This window comes from Mauremys reevesii, linkage group 10, assembly GCF_016161935.1.
Source record: "Mauremys reevesii isolate NIE-2019 linkage group 10, ASM1616193v1, whole genome shotgun sequence".
Lineage (NCBI taxonomy): Eukaryota > Metazoa > Chordata > Testudines > Geoemydidae > Mauremys > Mauremys reevesii.
Genome location: NC_052632.1, coordinates 39,132,745 through 39,152,406, shown reverse-complemented (window position 1 = coordinate 39,152,406; position 19,662 = coordinate 39,132,745). Strand labels below are relative to the sequence as shown.

Sequence of the window (19,662 nt, the reverse complement as noted above, 5' to 3'; positions counted from 1 at the left end):
TGGTTTTGTTTTTAAGAAAAATGAATAAACAGAAAAATTCTATTGTGTGCAACTATTTGTCAGGCAGTAGTAGAATGCTGGGAATCTGGGATCCCAGACTCAATTCCTGGCTCTAGGAAGGGAATGGTCTCAGGAGTGGTTGGGACATGAAACTTATGCTCCTGGGTGGTACGCTGTGCATTTACATAGGGCGCTTTCCCCTGTGGGCTTGTAGTGCTCTATGCAGGAAGGAAGGTGGGCAGGAGTAGCCCAGTTTCACAGTCTAGCCAAGCACATGGATGTGGCATACATTCATTCAAAAAGGCAGTGTGGCTAAAGAGACAAGACTTGGTTTCAGTTTTCAGCTCTACCAGGAGTGATCTCATGCAACCTGTTTGATTCTCAGTTACCTCATCTGCGGTGGGGATGGGGTGAGGGGATGATCCATGTCCCCTTGGAGCTTAGGTGGAGGACGCCTGGTAAGGGCTTAAAGAGCACAAAGATGAAGGGATTCTGCAGAGAGACAGAAATGGGCTTTTTGTTCTTCCTGGTGATAGAGAACAGCAGGGAAGGGTTGGAGGTGAGTGCATGTGTCTGCAGATGTGAGTGTGTGCAAGTGTATGTGATGTATGAGTGTGTGTGGATGTCATTGTGCCTATGTGAGAGTGTGTGGGGTGCATGTGTGTAAGCACTGTATGTATGAATGTGTGTGCCCATGTGAGTGCATGGTGTGTGAGTGTGCCCACGTGAGAATGCATGGTGTGTGGGTGTGAGTGTGCCCATGTGTGATGCCAGGGGAGGATGAGTGAGCCCACGTGTGAGTGCACAAACTAGTGTAGGGAGGTCTGTGAGTGCACCTGTATGTGTGTGTGGATATGAATGTGTGCAGATGCGAGTGCACGGTGTGTGGGGATGTGACTGCAGTGTGTGTGATTGTGAGTGCGGGTCCTGTGCAGGCTGCAGCCAGCGCTGGGTCGGGTCGGGTCCGGTCCGGTCCATTCCCCGGGCGGCGGAACAGCAGGTGGGACCCGCGAACACACGCACCCGCCCAGCCGCTAAAGGGGGACACGCGCACGCGCGCGCGCCCACAACTCTCAGCAACAAAAATGCCCGAGTACCCCAGGCGCGCGCCGAGGGAGGGTTTCGTCTCTGCTGCTCCGCCCACCCCTATTTCGTACATGCGCAGTCACTGCAGGGAGCTCCGCGCAGGATAGCGCACGACCCTGCCTCCTTGGAAGCCGCATGCGCAATATCTACTCCAGAGATGGGTCTTAGAACGGGCAGGGGGCGGAGCTAATGGCCCACCCGCTCCATGGTGACGTCATCAGCACCGCTCTGAAGAAGGCGGGCGCCAGGCGCTTGTCGTAGAGCCCCAGTAGCTCGCCGTGATCGTATAGTGGTTAGTACTCTGCGTTGTGGCCGCAGCAACCTCGGTTCGAATCCGAGTCACGGCATCGCTTCAATAGCGATAGCACGGCATGGGGGCTCTGTGAGTTTTTTACTGGGACCCTGGAGCCCAGGCAGCATCCACTTCTTATGGGCGGCAGCCTGGCACAGTCAGCCTGTTTCGGCGTTTGGAGGATACAGGGCACGGCCAGCCTGTTACAAGGTTGGGGACAGTGTTACTGACACAGCAGTTACCAGGCCACAGAAGAGTGTGGTGCTGGCCAGTCCACACCGTTCCCTGCCCGCCCCTTGCCATGGATGTGGTCCCTGTGCACAGGGGGTCCCTGTCCAGCTGTCCAGTTTCCTGGGCTCAGGACCAGCCCAAATGTTCTGGGTTTTGTACCTCAGAGGAGGGCACCACTCCACTTCCAGCCCTCTCCTCTCCCAGTGCTCTGCTAAACCAGGGCCTGAGCGAGGGCTATACTGTTCTGTACAGAGACCTGGCCGTGGCACATCTGGGCTGCCATGCAGCTGGGAAGGGGAGCCCCTCCCAGACACCTGGGGAGAGGACTGCAGGAGCTGTTCCTAGCTGCCGCTACTATATGCCAGTTCTTGTGGCACCCACTGAGCAGCGTCTGGCACTGCACTGAGCTGTCCTGCAGGCTCCACATCCCACTCCTTTCTGTCCATGATGGTGCTGAGGTCACCAGGCACTGCCCAACTCCCTGCCGGTTTCTCCACTGATCCAACACTGTTCTGTTAGGAAGATATTTCAGCTTCATATGTGGGGCGAGCCCAGGGCTGGGATAGTGGGGGAGCTGCAGGTTGGGACTGAGGGACAGCAGCAGAGCTGTGCTGGCAAGGGAGCCCATGGCTGGAGAATGCAGGTTGGGATTGAGGAGCACTGGCAGAGCTGTGTGTGGGAAACCCAAGACAAGTACAAATGCTGCCTGCAGCCTGGCATGTGGGTGCCTGTGCCCGTGGTGCCTTGGTGCAGATGTGTAATGCCTGCACTGTGGCGGAGGGTGCATGTGTTACCCGAGTTTGGCATCCAGGAAACCTGTGATGCCAGGTTGCAGCCATGCATGTTACCTGGGTTCCTGGACTTGTTTATGTTTTGAGTGGCCCCTGGCCCCATGCACAGTGGACTCTGTCCCTGTGCTGCTGCCAATTGGTTTCAGCAGGGGGAGTTCCTGTGTAGGGAGCTTGGTGGAGGGGTGTTCTGAATCAGAGCAATAAGGAGAGGCAGAGGCAACCTAGAGGCCAAATTATGTTTGATCTCAATCAGTTGGGGTAAAATAGAGATCAATGGGGTGGGGAATAATCACACATAAATCAGGATTGGTTGTTTTAGCAGGAACTGCTAATTAGGGTCACACTGTAAACTACTGTCAACTATTACTGCTGTGTACTGTATATGAAATAATATCTTAATTAAAACTCACTTTGTAGGTAACAATTGACATTTATGAAATGACAGGCTTTGACATTAGATAATACAATGCACTGGAACGGAGATACTTTGCCTTTTCAGTTTCTCAGTTTTCAGCCTCTGTACGCCCAGAGTTTGGAGGAAAAGTTAGTTTGGTTAATCAAGCGATCCTCTTGTGCAATCTTTGTTGGCTGTTTTGAGTTCCAGCTTAAACAAAGACATGGATTCCTTGATGCGATGTATTGGTTTCTTGATTGAACAATTAGCCCCAGCTCTTTTCTGATTTACAAGCCATTTGCTGTCTGACAATTTCTCTAGTCCTGCACTTCACCTTGTGTACCTTAAGATGCTGCCAGATGGTTTGTGTTAGAGGCCTTACTATTTCTTATTTCACTACAGCTCACTTCCTCCTTATTTCCTAAATCTGTTTCTCTTTAATTAGAGCGTATTTCCTTCACATTTCATTCTTGCATTACTCTTCTTGCAGTTTTCTAATGAAGTTTTTCTACTAATTTCTTCGCTTACTTAGAGACTCTTTATTTATTTGTCCTCTAGTTTAACTGTACTGTTCTTCCTTGAACTTCCCCTCTTTTCTCCTTATGCTGCTATCTTTCCTCTTTCCAGGCACTGACCCTTTTGCATAGGTGCTGGAACTAGGGATGCTGGGGGTGCTGCCATACCCTCTGGCTTGAACTGGTTTCCATTATATACAGGGTTTACAATTTGGTTCAATGGCTCTCAGCGGCCCCCCCACCACAAATTGTTCCAGCACCCCTGCCCTTTTGTGACTATTCCTACTATCTGTTTTTCCTGGCCCTCCTGAACTGGACTTTCTCCCTTTCAGCTCTGTGCCTGGTGACCTTCCGACACTGGTAGCGGTGGCAATGTCATCTACATTCTTCCTCTCTCTGGCCTGGTCTGCTCAGGACATCTCTCAGGATCAGGATGGTGAAGCTCCGGGGTCCCAGGAGATGGCTGGCCTGGCAGTCATGATGGTGAAGTTCATTCCAGTAGCCAATTTTTTCTCCCAAAGTCTCTTTCTTTAAGGACCCCAAAGAGGGTGATGTGCAGAATAACCCATCCCTTATTATTGTGTCCACCAATTAGGCCTAGTTTCTACCACACTAATTTTGTATAACTGGTTTCTGATTCCACACTTTTCTTGTCCACCAGGCATGACCTTAACACAGTCCTTGAGTTATACCAGGAGGCCTTTTTGCTTGGATTAAATCAGTCTGTTTGTCTCCCTTTCGTACCTTTCCCCACTAACATTTGCTGTTTTTGGTTGTTGTGACATCTTATGAACTTTCCTCTCTTCCCCTTCACCCCACCCTGGCCTGTCTGGGGCAGTTGTGAGACGGCTTGTGTGGGGAGTCCCCAGGACTAGCTTATGAGCAGCTGTGCAAACAAAACTCCTTCTGGCTGGAGCATCCTCCTGGTTCATCTCAGGTCAGAAGATCCAGGTGGGATTCAGTTATTTCAGGTGGGATTTGCAGAAGGTCTCATTGCTGGCCTGACTCTACAACAGAGACAGAGTTAGCCAATGCCAAGTGCTTTGAATTTGTCCCTTGTTTAGTTGTGAGATTGAGCAAAATGATAGAGCCAGTTGAGTGGCTCGGGCTGTAGGAGGGTGAGATGGGGTGTAGGGTGATCAGATGTCCCAATTTTATAGGGACAGTCCTGATAATCAGGGCTTTTTCTTATATAGGTGCCTATTACCCCCCCCCCCCCCGTTCCACTTTTTCACACTTGCTATCTGGTCACCCTACAGGGGTGGCACTCAGAGACATGGCCCCTTACTGGAACTTAGTGGGTTTGTTTTGGTTGGCCTTCTTCCAGTGCCAAAAGGAAGGGGAAGGATTGATGAGAAATCAGGACCCTGAAACTAACAGTCCCCCAGGACCAGTGGAGAGAGGCCAATGCTCTAGGTCAGCCTGATTGACAAGCAGGTAGGCCAATGAGGGAGTCAGGAGGCCAGGGGGGCCCGTCCTCTGTGTGAGCTGAAGCTGCCTGGCCAGAGGGGCTGAGCTAAGGAGAGAGCAGGAGCCTGAGGGGCCAGAGGAGCAGCCCAGGTTTTTGGGGCAGAGCAGCAGCAGTGCCGAGGCAGAGTGGGGCTGGAGCTGGAGCTGGGTGCAGTGAGCAGCTGAGGAGAGCAGGGGGGACCCTGGGCAGAGGGCCCAGTGCAGGGAGACACCCCCACCCAAGAGGCCCTGCAGGCCAGACTGGGGGGAGGGGGTTAGTAACCCCGATGGGGGGGTGACACTGGGGGAAGGGTCCTGCCACCTGGAGCCTGAAGGCGTGTGGCCACTGCCAGAGCAACTGTTTGACCCGCAGCATCCCTGGAGCAGAGCCAGGGCCTGGGCAGGGGCCTGGGATGTGTGAGGAACGAGCTGTGAACTGCCCTGACAGTCCAGCCACCAGGGCCGGATTAAGTCTCCTGTGGGCCTGAGGCTATTAGATTTTGTGGGGCCCCTGTAGACAAGTCTTTTTCCTGGGAGGGAGATTGGTGCAGGAGGGGCAGGGGGTTGGGGTGTGGGAGGGGGGCAAGGTGCAGGCTTTGGCCAGGAGGCGCTTACCGCAGGTGGCTCCCAGCCGGCAGCACAGCAGGCCTCAGGCAGGCTGCCTGCATGCTGTGGCCCCAGCTTCCACTCCCGGAAGTGGCCAGCTGCTAGCACATCTCTGCGGCCCCTGGAGGGAGGGGAACAGTGTGTCTCCGTGCGCGGGCTGTGCCCGCAAGCACTCACCCGCAGCTCCCATTGGCTGGTTCCGGGAGTGGCATGGGGCCACAGCATGCAGGCAGCCTGCCTGAGCGCCCCGCTGTGCTAGCAGCCTGGAGTTGGAGATTGCTGCCTGTGATTTATTTTTGTGGGGGCCCCTTGAGCCGGGTCCCTGGGCTGCAGCCCCTTATGCCCTTGCCTTAATCCGCCCTGCTAGCCACAGCTGGTTGTAATGTCTCCATGCCGCAGAGCGGGGTGACAGGTTTTCCTTTCACCTTTCCCATTGTTTCCCTTTTTTTTTTTAATTGCATGCTCTTTAATACATTGTATTTGCTTTGAACTCTACGCACTGATCAGTGGGTTAGGGAAGTGTCCAGTGCAGAGAAAGCACCCCAGAGTGGGGACACCTTAGCCCCTGCCTTAAGTGACCATGACAAGGTGGGGGGTTGAGCCCCACAGGAATCCTGGGACCACCCTTGTTGGGGTTACAAGGACTCTGCCACACAGGAGAGTGGAAAGGGAGCCCCTGAGGTCAGGCAGGCCTCTGGGTAAAGGAAGTGGGAGCGAGGACTCAGATCCTTTCGCTAGCCCATTTCACTGGGGTAGTGTATAAGCCAGGAAAGTTCCCCACAATAGCAGGACTATTCCCCCGCTTACACCTGCTCTGCCAGACTCCCTGTGTGACTGGGAGCAAATCCATCTCTGGGCTTCACTCCCCATCTGTGAAACGGGGAGAATAACTTGTCCTTTCTCCGACCTGTGTCCTGGCTCAGTTATTGAGACTGGAAGCTTACATGGGCAGAGCCTATGTCTGTGCAGGGCCTGGCATGGTGCGGCCTATGTGGGTGCCACAGTAATGCAAATCCTACCGATGTAAGCGGGTCCCATAGCTCTGGCTTTCCTATAGAGGCCCTGACACTAGCCTGAGAGCCTGCATCTGCCTGGCTCAAAGGTGTGAAGCTCCTGCCTTTCTAGTGCAGAAGCCCCTTTGATAAAGTTCTTCAACTAACACAGGAGCAGCGGCTTGTCAGCGGTCCTGTGAAATGTTCAGTTGCTGGGCGTCTGCAGTGAACCCTGGGCTGCTCCGGGCCAGGAGGGAGGAGCAGAATGGGTGGGGAGTTGGTCTGCATCCCTGCTCCCATCGCCAAACCCTTCTGACTTCAAATGGCCGTCCTAGAGCCCCCACCCCAGTGACACAGACCTTCCTGGCTTCATCCTGCCCCCTGGAGTACAGGCAACAGCATCCCTGCTCCCAGGCCCTCCCCAGCAGCTGTCACCCTTTCAGAGCCAGAGCGCACAGACCAGTCACTTCCCAGCAGCTGCCTCAATTTGAGCCTCAGCCCATTCTCTACTCACGTTTGTAACCCTTTCATAACCAGAACACATGCATTAATTGTGCCTTCCCTGCAGGTGTATGTGACTGTCTCAGTGCCAGCATCATTCCAGGCTGAATTCCCAGCACAACACCCCCAAGCTCCCCATACAAGGTATGCACCTGCACCTGCACCATGCAAACATCACACCCGCAGGCAGCCATATCCTGTATCCCACCCCCTGAGCTGACGCTATTCACTAAGAGCCCTAAGGTGTGGCTCAGATTGTTCCTTCCAATGGGCTTTGCTCTGCACCTATCAGCACTGTCATTCACCTCCCACGGTGCTGCTCATTCACCTCGCTTGGGCTGGTCCCTCTGGAGTTTCTCAGTCTTCCCCAGTCATGGGCACAGCAGGGCTAGACAGCATCATCAGGAGCAGGTATGAGGGCTTCTCCACCCTGCCTGTCTGAGCACTGCCCTGTGCCCAGGCTAAAGAGGTTAGCCTAGGCAGAGCTGTTGTTTCCTCCAAACGGATTTGTGCTGGATTTTGGGGTACCAGAGCCTCTCAGATACCATTTTAACGATTCGTTTGGGGCACCAGGACTAGCATTGGCTTCTCTGGAATTGGTGACATTGGCTAATGACCTGTGATTTCAAAGGTGCCGCTGCCCAGTGTCACACTCACTGCCGGGGTTTGCCACAATAGTCATCTCAGCAAGCAGAAGCTCCGACCTCAAGGGCACTGAATATGTTGGCAGCAGCTTAGCCAATGGCAACTGGAAGCCAGGGCAGAGTGGGTGGCCCGGCTGGTTAATGGGGGATCCAGCCTGCTGCTTCCCCAGCTCCGGCAATAGCAGAGATGTGTAAGGGACAGAAGACCAGTATCCCAGTGTTGCCATGACAGTGGAAGCCAGCATGTGACACCAGGAGGCACTGGCCATACCTGCGGGGCATGACCAATGGCTGCAGTCACTCTCTTTGGCCTGCTGGGCTGCTCCATGTCTGTGTCATTTCCCTGATTCCATCTGTCCATCCTACCCCATGGCAGGAGGCCTGGCAGAGTGATAACAGATGGCCAGTGGATGCCTATCAGATACACACCCTGGGGCCTGGGGGAGCTAGGAACTCCTGGGGCTGGGTATTGAGCGAACTGATCCTGAGCCCGTTTGCTGTTGAGTGTGTTCACAGCCAGGCTCCCGCTCCCTTGGCAGCAGGCAGGGGCTCCCACGGGGATGCTCTCTGCACCCACTGCCCTCTGATCTGCCAGCTGTGCTGAGGAACCGCCTTGCTGCCCTATCTCCTGCTGCAGCTGAGACTGGAACCACCTCCTGTGCTATGTGCCTGGCCTTATCTCCAGGGGCCAATTGTTTCCCCACCCCTGACCAGCACATGGGGGTGTTCCTCGGCATGCATATCTCCCCCTGTGCAAAGTGGGGCTTGGCTGCCCCATAGCACTGACCCACAACACACATGCAGGAGAGGAGCAGACTGGCTTGTGACATTACTGACATGAACTGGGACCGTATAGATCATTGCTGCAACCAAGGTCCTGTAGTGGCACCAAATCTTGTATAAAGGGGGTCAAATAAGGTGTCTAAGACAAGCTTATGATTTGCTGGTTATGATTATGCTGTCTGTATGCCTGTATCGTTTTTATATTTAAAGTTATGAATATTGGCTCTATACTGTCTGTATTTCAAACGTATGCTGTGCTTCTGAGTGACATCCCAGACAAGTTGGTGTCAGCTCTGCCTAGCCTGCTTGATGGCCCATTAAGGACCATCAGCTATACAATTGACCCATTGAGAGAAGGCAGACACACCTGGTGATTTAGCAAGGTATGCAAGGACCTGCCTGTGGACAGAACTCTAAGGTTTTTCTATGCCATGTGCTGGATAGCCATCCTTGGGACAAAGAAATCAAAGACCACATGGCAAGAGACTATAAAAGGCTGATGCCTCATCTCCATCTGGTATTCAATCCTGCTTCTTACCTTAGGGACTTTGCTACAAACAGAAGCTCTACACAAAGGACTGATGACACATCAGTTGGGGGAGGGATAGCTTAGTGGTTTGAGCATTGGCCTGCTTAAACCCAACGTTGTGAGTTCAATCTTTGAGGGGGCCATCTAGGGCAAAAATCTGTCTGGGGATTGGTCCTGCTTTGAGCAGGGAATTGGACTAGATGACCTCCTGAGGTCCCTTTCAACCCTGACATTCTATGATCCCAGCTGTGGATGTACTCCAGAGACTTGATTGTACTATCACTGCTACAAGCCTGAACTAAGAACTTTGCCATTATTGTATGTAATTGATTCCATTTAACCAATTCTAGCTCTCATCTATACCTTTTTCCTTTTATGAATAACTCTTTAGATTTTAGATTCTAAAGGATTGGCAACAGCATGATTTGTGGGTAAGATCTGATTTGTATATTGACCTGGGTCTGGGGCTTGGTCCTTTGGGATTGAGAGAAACTTTTTTCTTTTACTGGGGCATTGGTTTTCATAACCATTTGTCCCCCTAACGAGTGGCACTGGTGGTGATACTGGGAAACTGGAGTGTCTTAAGGGAATTGCTTGTGACGTGTGGTTAGCCAGTGGGGTAAAACCAAAGTTCTCTCTGTCTGGCTGGTTTGGTTTGCTTAGAGGTGGAAAAACCCCAGTCTTGGGCTGTAACTGCCCTGTTTAAGCAATTTGTCCTGAATTGGCACTCTCAGTTGGGTCCTGCCAGAACCAGCATCGTTACATGTAGATCTCCCCCTGTGCAAAGTGGGGCTTGGCTGCCCCCATAGCACTGACCTGCAACACACATGCAGGAGAGGAGCAGACTGGCTGGCCTGGGGACACAGCTCAGTCCCCTCTGGCCCCATGGGCAGGACCCACACCCAAGCTGTTATATCTCTTGTGCAGCCCACTGGGCTTTAAAGGCTGCTGTAGCTAGGTGCGTGCCAATTAGATCACAGGGCCCTGGTGGCCCAGGTTGCCCATGGTGAACAGAGCACATCTGCCTACACCATACTGTCAGGTGGAGGCTCTCAGGGCTGGGAAAGGGTCCTGGGTCCCAGCTCCTCCACAAACACCAGCCCTCCAATGGAAGTCGGGCCTTCCATGGCCAATTGCTTGCAGTTCTCTGGTCCCCATAATAGAATGAATGTTCTGGCAGGAATGCCAGGGTGTTATGCAGACAAAACTACACAGGATCTTTTTAGGGGGCAAGACAAAGACGCCACATTTATTATGATAACAATTTGATTTATGACCAATAACTAATATCTTAATCCTTATACACACACATTATATCTAATACCTATATACACACACACATTCACACACACACACATCCATCAGAAGTTCTGCAGCTACTTGATAGTTACCAGTCCTGAATGTGGCTTGGGTTCGTAGCTTGTGGCAGCTAACTGGACAGGAAAGCCGGGCACAAGGATGAGCTGGGTATCTGTTGGGCATGCACTGATGCCCTTCCATATTGGCAGCAGAATGTTACCCTTCAGAGTCTCCCATCTCACCCATCCTTTTTGTAGGCTTTAGTTTGAATCCAGAGTCTATAGGTCTTGCTGTGTTTTGCAGATGTGACTTTCAGCCTGGGACCTGGCTTTGAGCTTCCTTCTATTGTACCTTTTCTTTTTAGGGTGGACTCTTCTTACTTTGTTAGGGCTCTTGTCTGCATCTTCAGCAATTGGTGTTTGAACTCTATTTCATCAGGACAGGCTGGTGCTGGAGGTTGATTCCACCATTCATACATACCCCATTCACACATCAAAACTTAACTAATGAGATTACAGCAGGGTTTGCAAAAATGAAAGCTGGAGCCAGCTTTTACAAAATGGAGTAAGTGTTTTAAAATGGGTGGGTATTCACCCACGAAAGCTCATGCTCCAAAATGTCTGTTAGTCTATAAGGTGCCACAGGACTCTTTGCTGTTTTAAAATGGGGTTTGAATTACAATATGGCAAACAGTGAACAGAAGTTACAATGTAGGCAAGTGTAATGAATGGTGAACAGAAGTTACAATACTGAAACAGTGCAAGTCTCAGTGATTTAAGCAGGAATTGGATTGATAGTGAAATTTACAAGAGCAACTGGCTAAATAGCTATGGCTCTTAACAAGCATCTTAATTGTCAATTAGCTAGTTATTGAGGTAAACGGTTTTATGAATGAATGTTATTTCATTCATAAAACTTTACTTATGTAGCTACATTAATAAAGTGAACAATTAAAAACAATTTAATTCTGCAGTTCTACAAGGGGATGGAGCCTCCCCCTTCCCCTGGCCAATCAGAGAGTACATGGAGTGGGGGAGAGCTCTGTACCACTCATTACAATGCCCTGCAGCTGGGCTGGCTCATGGGTGCCCTGTGGCAAAGGCAGGCTCAGGGGGGAGGCACTGTGGTGGCAGGAGGCTGGGGGGGGCACTGTGGTGGCAGGAGGCTCCGTGTGGGGGAGCCTGCAGCAGGCTCAGGGTGGGTGTGTGTCCTGCAACAGGCTGTGGTGGGTATACAAACCTCACACTGGGCCCAGAATGGTTAAAAGGCATTACTGGGCCCTGGTTGCTCTGTCCCTGCAGGCCTGCCAGGTGGGCAGAGCTGTCTCTGGAACATCTTCTGGAAGCTGAAGAAAGATCTTAGTTACTGGGACAGAGGCCAGTGAGATACACACTACAGCGATAAGGAGAAATTAGGCAAACAGTGGAAATGAAAGAGCAGGTGGAAGGCAGACATGGAGATAAGTGCTGGCCACGCCGCTGACAGAGATGTGCTGCTACTTGGACATGAGGCCCAGGCAGCTGGAGAAATCACACAGCCACGGCGGTGCTGTCACATTATAAGAGCTCCGGGGCTGGGATACAGCCGGGCTTAGTAACAGATGGGCTGAGATGTGTCAGGAGCAGAGCCAGGTGGCGGGGAAATTAATTGCCAAGGCTCCTATTGAATCTCATGGCAAGGAGCTACAGAGTGGCAGGACAAGCTCTCTCTGGATCTATACACCAAGGAGTTAACCTGCAGTGAGCTCTTGGAACTGCCAATAAAGCCAATAGCTTGCATGGCCCAGAGGCCATTGTGCATTCCCACCCCTCCTGGGCTCCAGCTGCCCGTCCAACCTCCCTCCTCCCCATCCTTCACTCTCTCTCATAGTGTCTCACCCAGCCACATGCTGCCCTTAGCACATACCCACGTTACACTGGCTCTGCAGTGGGAGTGCGGGAAACTTGGCTGGGGAGGTTTCTGCCCCCTGGAGAAGTGCTAGAGGATTTGGGGGTGCATGTGCTTTGGGGATACAGCCCAAGGAAGGATGGCCCTAAGAGGGCATTTTCTTGCTTTGCAGGGTTTGTGCTTACTGGACCAGAATGGTTGGGGCGGTTGTGATCATTGGGCCTGCCCGGTTAGCCGTATTGTGAGCTGAACTGTGAAAAGTGAGTGTGCGTTCATACACTGTGTAGCACGGCGGAGTGCTCACCGGCACGGCACCTCCTGCGGCTTGGTCTGGGAATTAGCTCTTCCAGCACTGGAGTGCCTCCTGCTGGCCAGTGTCTCCCTTGCTGCCGCCTGCTTCTCCCTTTTCTAGTACCACCCTTTAGTTCAGGCCCCACATCCCTCCTGGCCCATGGTACCCCTTATCTGGGGTACTGCCCTGCAGCTGTTCCCTCACACTAAGGGATCCTCCCTGGGGAACCCCAATTCCCCAAAGCCCATCTTGCCTCAGTGACAGACTGCCAGTCTTCATCTAGCCCTTTTTCTCAGGGACAAACTGTAGTCTGAAATGGCCGCTCATCATTGGCAAGGGGGTTTGAACCTGCTGCCTTTTCCTGGCCTGGCTGCACTGCTGCAGCCTTTGTACCACCACAGGCCCTTTTAGCACAGCCTCAGCCTGGGGACTCATCTGGCCAAAGTTCCCCAGCACTGCGCTGTTTGAGGTACCCTTCTCTAGCCAGCAGCCAGGTCCTTCCCACTCCACCACTGGAGTGAGACTCCCCTTGCCTAGCTCCCAGCCCTTTTATCAGGACCAGCTGGACCCTAATTGGGTGTGGCTGCACCTGCAGCTGCCTACCCAATCAACCTCCCTCGGCGGATTTCAGCCCCAGCCCTCTCCAAGGGCCAGCTATTACCCCTTTCTGAGCCGGAGCGGGGTGAGCGCCCCGCCACACACTGTCACAGTGACCTAGAACAGCAAAGGCTGATGGGAAAGGTATGATAGGCCGACTTAGTCCAAAAAGGCCACCTGCTTTAACTCAAGGACTGTATTAAGATCACGCCTAATAAACAAGAGATGGGTGGATCTGAAATCAATGGACAAGAACTAGTGTGTTGGAAACTAGGCCTAACTGGTGGACAAAATAATGAGGGGATGGGCTGTTCCAACCATCACACCCTTTGGAGGTATTTTTAATTTTTAAAGAGAGATTTTGGGGGGAAATATGGATGGAAGTGGCAAGTGAATTCTGGCTGGTTAAAAGATGAAAGAAGGAGAGGAATGAGCTTCACCTTCATGGGTGCCACCCCCACCATCTTCTGAAGCCACAGGATCCACGGTAACACAATTGGGCCTTCATCATCCAGAACATGGGAGATGTCTTCATCAGACTGGGCCAAGGAGCAGGACCCAGATGATGTCACCACCTGCTCCGTCTCTGGCTAAATCCTGAACATCACTTGGGATGTGAGACTGTCACCCCCACCCACACTCGATGTGTCCTTTTCCTTCCCCACCTTATTTTCTTTCCTATCCTTCTCCTTTTGCCTTGTGTCAAATAAGGGCCTAGCCTAGCAGGCCAACGTTTGCAACTGCTGTAAGCTTGGGGCTAGAAAGAGGCAATGCCCTAAACAGCCCGATGCTGGTACAAGTGTGGCAGGTCTCAGAGTGGCCAATCAGACCGTGTGTTGGGCTTGTGTTTCTCCAGCAATTGAGGTTGCAAGTAAAAATCAACACCAGAGCCAGAAGCTGCATTTTCTGTCTTGGCTGTTCTCTTCTTTCCCCTTTTGTGTGCATTTGTCTTTATCTTTCTTTAAGGAGGCAGGAGCAGATTTTAACAGCAGCAGCAACAATGAAAGCCCTACCCCATCTCAACTAACTTCTCTTTCCCCAAATGGTACAGTTATTTCCATCTTTTAGGCCACCGAAAAGACTTTCAGATGGGAGCTTCTTTAAAATCCCTCCCCAGTGATGTTTCACAGTGTGCTTGCCTTTGGACTAAGCGGGCTGGGGTCTCTGTATAAGCTCCAAACTTTGTGTAACACTCTTTAATGCTAGACAGTCACAGGCTTGTGTAACATCTTTGCCTCTTTGGGCCCATATATTCCATCTAAATTAATACAACAGGGGATGACAGTGAAAAGAAACTGAAGCAGTGTCTGACCCCAGGCAGTTCTGAGACAGCTAGCGAATCCCTCTCTCAGCCTGGGGAATCCCCAAGAGCTAGAGCCGGCACTGAGCTCCATGCCCACAGGCAAGGCACACTGCAGGCAAATGCAAGAATTCCTGCCCTCCCTCTCTAGCCAGCTGTGCCCCTGGCACCTGAGCCTGGCTGAAAAGTCAGGCACCACCTTTGCTCTCTCGAGCCCAACATCCACCCCCTTCATTGCCTCCCCTGCCCCTGGGCAGGGGGCTTGTATGCTGACAGCTAAGGCAGGTGGGATGCAATGTTCAGACCTCTGCATGGTGCCATGGAAGCTAACGAATGTACCTAGCTCTGCCTCACTCGCTGTCTCTAACACAGAGCCCTGTGCGGAGCAGCTTGCAGCCATCCAGCAATGGGGAGCCCCCTGCTCTTTTCCCCTGGCTTTGTCACTTTACTCCAAGACCTGGAAGTTTTGTAGTTTGCATGTGGCAAGATTTAAAAGGCATCCTAGTGAGGGAACAACAGCAGACTGTGTGGCATCCCTGAAACGCAGCCACTCTACTGCGGGAACATCAATCTTTGGGGCGGCGTGGAGACAAGCCCCATTAACCACAGCACGACTCCCACTACCGCTCTCCTGCTCCTGCACCTGATCTCGCAGCTTGGGCAGCCATTCATTTCTCTCCCCTGGGGGAAGCAGACAGAGCCCAGAGGTCTCTATTAGGGTGACAGCCATGACTGATGCCTCTGCTAGGTCTAGAGAGAACATACCGGGCACATACGGCTGCACAGCCCGTTCCATCAGCCTAGAAGGGAGAACAGCAGGGATGGCCACAGCTCAGGCCCGTTCACCCTGGAACATGGCTCCCCCACTCACACCTGAGGGGTCGTCTCCCACCCCTCCATGTCTTAAAGGTCCTAGAAATCCACCGCTGACTTGGACAGCAGCACCTCTGGGGCCTCCTCCTTCTGCCTCAGAGCTGAGAGCCAGAGGGTACATCTATCCTGGGAGCTGGGGGTGTCATTCCCAGCTGAAGAAGACATACTCATTGCAGCTCTCATGGAGCTAGTGCACAAAAAATAGCGTGTAGCTGTGGCGGCACAGGCGGTAGGAAGGGCTAGCGGCCGAGTAGCTACCGACCATCTCAGACAGGTACAGACTCACTGCTCGCACCATTGTGGGCACACTCTGTTTTTAACCTGCTAGCTGAATAAGAGCAAGCATGGTTATGTCTGTTGGGAGCTGGAAATTATACCTCCAGCTCAAAGAGTAGCTGTACCTGACAGACTGTGCTGGGACCTCCAGGGAAGCCAGCAATTGGAACTCAAGTTGGTTTCAAGTGAGACGCTAAAGAAACAGGGAATCTGGAACCTGGCACCTTTCTAAAAACCAGTGTGTGTTGGAGCAGCCTGGCACCCTGCTAACAACTCCCTTCCCACTTGGACAGGGGCTGTTTGGTTCCCTTTTGGTGTCTCTTGTGGTTTGTACAGAAAGGGAGACTTAGGTCAACGCCCAGCAATCATTCACAGTTTCAGAGAGTTTAAGGCCAGAAGGGACCATTAGATTTTCTAGTCTCACCTCCTGTGCGTCACAGGCCAGAGAACCTCTCCCAGTCACCATTTACTGAGCCCAGTCACTTGGGTTTGACAAAAGCATCTCTGAGAAAGGCATCCAGTTTGGATCTGGAGACCTCAAAAGATGGAGATCACCGCCCTTGGGAGTTTGTTCCAGCCCCATCCTCACTGGTATAAATCTGTGCCTTATCTCCAATTGGAATTTGTCTGGCCCCAGTTTCCAGTCACTGGTCTTTGTTCTGCCTTTCTCCACTAAATGAAATAGTCCTTTTGGACCCATTATTTTCTCCCTGTAATGGTACGCTGTAATCAAGTCACCTCTCAGTCTCTTTGATAAGCTGAACAGATTAAGGGCTTTAAGTCTTTCACTGTACAACATTTTATCCAGCCCTTGAATAACTTTTGTGGCTCTTTTCTGCACCTTCTCCACTTTTGTGTGTCATGCCTCAGTGTAGACCATGCCCTTGGGCGAGCAGCCAGCCTGCCAGTACCTTCTCGGCAAGGTCCCTCTCACAGCCTTTGTTTAGCTACCCTGCCGGCTCCTTGCTCTGATGCCCATCAGAGGCAGCACTAATGAGATCGGACATCCCTTTACACCTGCAACCAGCCATCCCAGGAGAGAAGGTAGGTGCCCCAGGCCTCAGATAGCAACAGCCAGGAGACATGGCCAGCAGGAGTGCTGTGAGCCAAGGGGCAGCCAGGGGCCTGTGTGCTCACACTCATCAGAGGAGTGAGATGGTGGCAGGGCTCCATGCCCTCTGCACCTGGTTTCACTGTTTGTGCAGTTTATGTGTCTCCCTGGCCCAAGCTGGGGCCAGGCCCTGCCGCCACACCTGCCCCGTGCCAGTGCAGTGCTGGTGGCTCTGTGTGCTGGGCCCGTCTCATTCCTGGCACTGCTGGGCTGAGCTGAAAGGAAGTTTCCAGCTCTCAATAGAAAGTGGCATGCTGCCTGCTTGTCAGCTTTGTGTTCTTGCACTCATGTTATTACCAGGAAGACATTCCCTGGCCCAAGGGAAGGGAGGAACCTGATGCTGATGCATCTACTTATTAAAGGCCTAACCTCCATTGCAGCAATGCTGAGGCTGCATAGTCCCAGCACAACAGTAGCGATCCAAAACCTGATCAGAATGGCCTTCAGCACAGGGACAGAGCTGTAAAACACGAACCCAAATCAGGCTGCAAAGCGTGGTAGATTGTCAGCAGGGCGACAAGCTGGCTATTTTCAACCACAGTCTGTCCCTGGGCTCTTGTGCACAGGCATGCAGTCCCAGGAGGCACAGTGGAGAAATGTCGTGGAGCTCGGATTAGGATATCTCTGCTTCATACATGTTTGGGCACTGAATACAGATTACATTCCTGCAAATCTTCTTCCCCTTCCAACAGCGCAGATTCAAATCCTCTGAAATTCTTCCAGGGCTCATAAGCTAAATGTCCCTCTGGCAAAACTGACATTGCTGGTGTGATGGAGAAACAGGCCTTTCCCTGTTATTTGTGTCAGCCCTGCACAGATTCCTAGTCGTATCAGGAGGCTTGGAAGGATTCAGTTTTTTCAGGCAATGTCAGTAAACACCGATTTCACCAAACACACACAAACTGATGACAAAATATTTCCACGATAATCGTTGAAATTCATAGCTAGGCAAAGGAATAATGCTGCTTGAGAACCTTTTGGAGTTTGATTTAAGAATATTTACAGTGTCTATTTGGACATGTGATGTCGGCAATTTGTGTTTTAAAGGTTAGAAAGCTTGAACTTTTCAAATTGTAACATCTACTATCTTTCCATAAATATTGTTTAACTCCCCATAATTCCCAATAACTATGAAAATGTTACTAGATAAAAATAGAAAACATGCTTAAAAGTAACCATTGATATTACACATCACATTTATAAAAACATAAACATCATATTCTGTCACACCTACATAGCTGTCATCTCTGCTTTGCGGGCATGCAGACCAGCCATTTTCCAGCACAGCATCGCTAGGCAGGTGGAAATGAAGTTCTCTACAATTCTACACACCTCATCAAGTGCTAATGAAATGATGGATCAGACCCTGCGGTCGCTCTGAAGCTCAGGGTCATGGGCACAGCGGCTGATTCTGTAGTGCTGAGAGGAGAATACGGTGGAAAGTGTTATTCCAAGGGGATGGGATGTATCTGGCTCGGAACAGGCTGATGTCTTTGGTGATTGGTCATGTCTACAGTCTGGCGATTAGCATCGTTTTGCTTAAACGGGTGATGAGCTCTGTTGACAGGAAAGGAGGAAGACTGTAAAAAATGTCCACAAGAATTTGCCTGAATTTTTAAATAAATGTGCTTCAAGTATGACTGCCTCTTATTTGGGTTCCCTTTCCTGAGAACAGTGGAATCGTCCGGGCCCAAACACCTGTGGAAAGCACATTTCCAAGCTGCGTATGCAAGTATTCTTGGAATGGGTGGTGAAACACTTGCTTATATTCATGTGGAAGTGCTTGCTCACCCAGGCCATGTCTACGCGACACAGCCACGGCACTGCAGCTGTGCCATATCTACACCAGGGGTTAATTCGACAAACCTACAGCGCTCACTGCCCTGAGCGATGTAGCTAGGTCAATCTAATTTTTACATGTAGATCAGGCCCAAGTCAAGGGAGAAGGACACACTGTATAGCATATCACAGAGACTCAATTACAGGTAATCCATATAGCTCAAAAAGTTTGAATTTAGAACTCACCACAATTATCCCACAGTTAAAAGAATCAGTAACTAACTAACCGGTAGAGTGTTGTGATCAGTTTGTGGAGATTGTGTGTGCAGAGAAATAGACCGAATTCAAGCAATAATAAGTCACTGACTGTGCATCATTCCCCTAGCTCTCATCAACACTGAGTTTAAGGGGGCTGTTGTCGTGAGTTGGGCTAGCCAGGATCTGGCAATTGGATTGTGATGAAACACTTTGCTTTTATATAGCTTCCTTCAGACAAAGGGTCACCAACTGTTTGTCAAGCAGAGTCAGATTCCAAGGCCAGAAGGGACCATGATGGTCATCCAGCCTTACCTTCTGCATCACATGGGCCTGAGAATCTCACCCAGTAAGTCCTGCATCGAACCCATAACTCCTGGTTGAATGAGAGCATGCTCTTTTCTCCTCCAGTCTTGAGCTAAAGACAGAGACTCCCCCACACTCCTAGGTAAATCATTCCAATGGTTAATTACTCTCGTTGTTAAACACGTGCACCTAATTTCCAAGCTCCATTTGTCTCACTTTAGCTTCCAGCCTTTGGGTCTTGTTATGCCTTAATCTGTTAAGTTAAAAGACTACTGTCAGGATTCCTATCCTTGTGTAGTTACTTACAGAGGGAGATCAAGTCACCTCCTAACCCTCTCTTAGGTAAGTGAAATAGATTGAGCTTCTTTGGTCTTTCCCTGGCAGGCTGTTTTTCCAGCCCACCACTCAGTCTTGTGGCTGTTTGCTGCAGTCTTTCCAATTTTCCCAGCCTCCTTTTTGTACTGTATCCAGAACAGGATACAGTATTACAGCAACAGTCTCCCCAGTGCTGCATATGAAGGTAACATCACCTCCCCTGCTCACACAGCCAGGTTGGGCTGGACCTGTCTAGGTGCTGCTGATGGATTTCACCTCTTTCTGCTCAGGAATAACCCAGGACACCTTAGGACCTTCTCAGCTTGACTCATTATTCAAAGTTATTTTACCCATAAGTTTGTGGAGAATTCTTGCTTTGCTGATTTCATCTGACCCATGCCTGTTCCGTGAGCTGCAGACTCCTCCCAGACTGGAGAAGTAGGGGTTCCATAGGGGATTAGATCGTATTGGAGAAGCAATGCTGTATGTCACAATCTCAAGGGAGGGCTGTGGGTCAGGGCTGAGCAGTCAGATCAGGAGGTCATGGCTGAGCTGCAGC

The 19,662-nt window shown here is 51.2% G+C and overlaps 1 non-coding gene across 1 annotated transcript; it reads left to right on the top strand.

The window, feature by feature from the left end:
• The first annotated feature begins 1,361 nt into the window (after positions 1-1,361).
• Positions 1,362-1,433, top strand: TRNAH-GUG. Its single transcript has one exon. It is a non-coding gene; the product is annotated as a tRNA-His (tRNA).
• Positions 1,434-19,662: the final 18,229 nt, after the last annotated feature.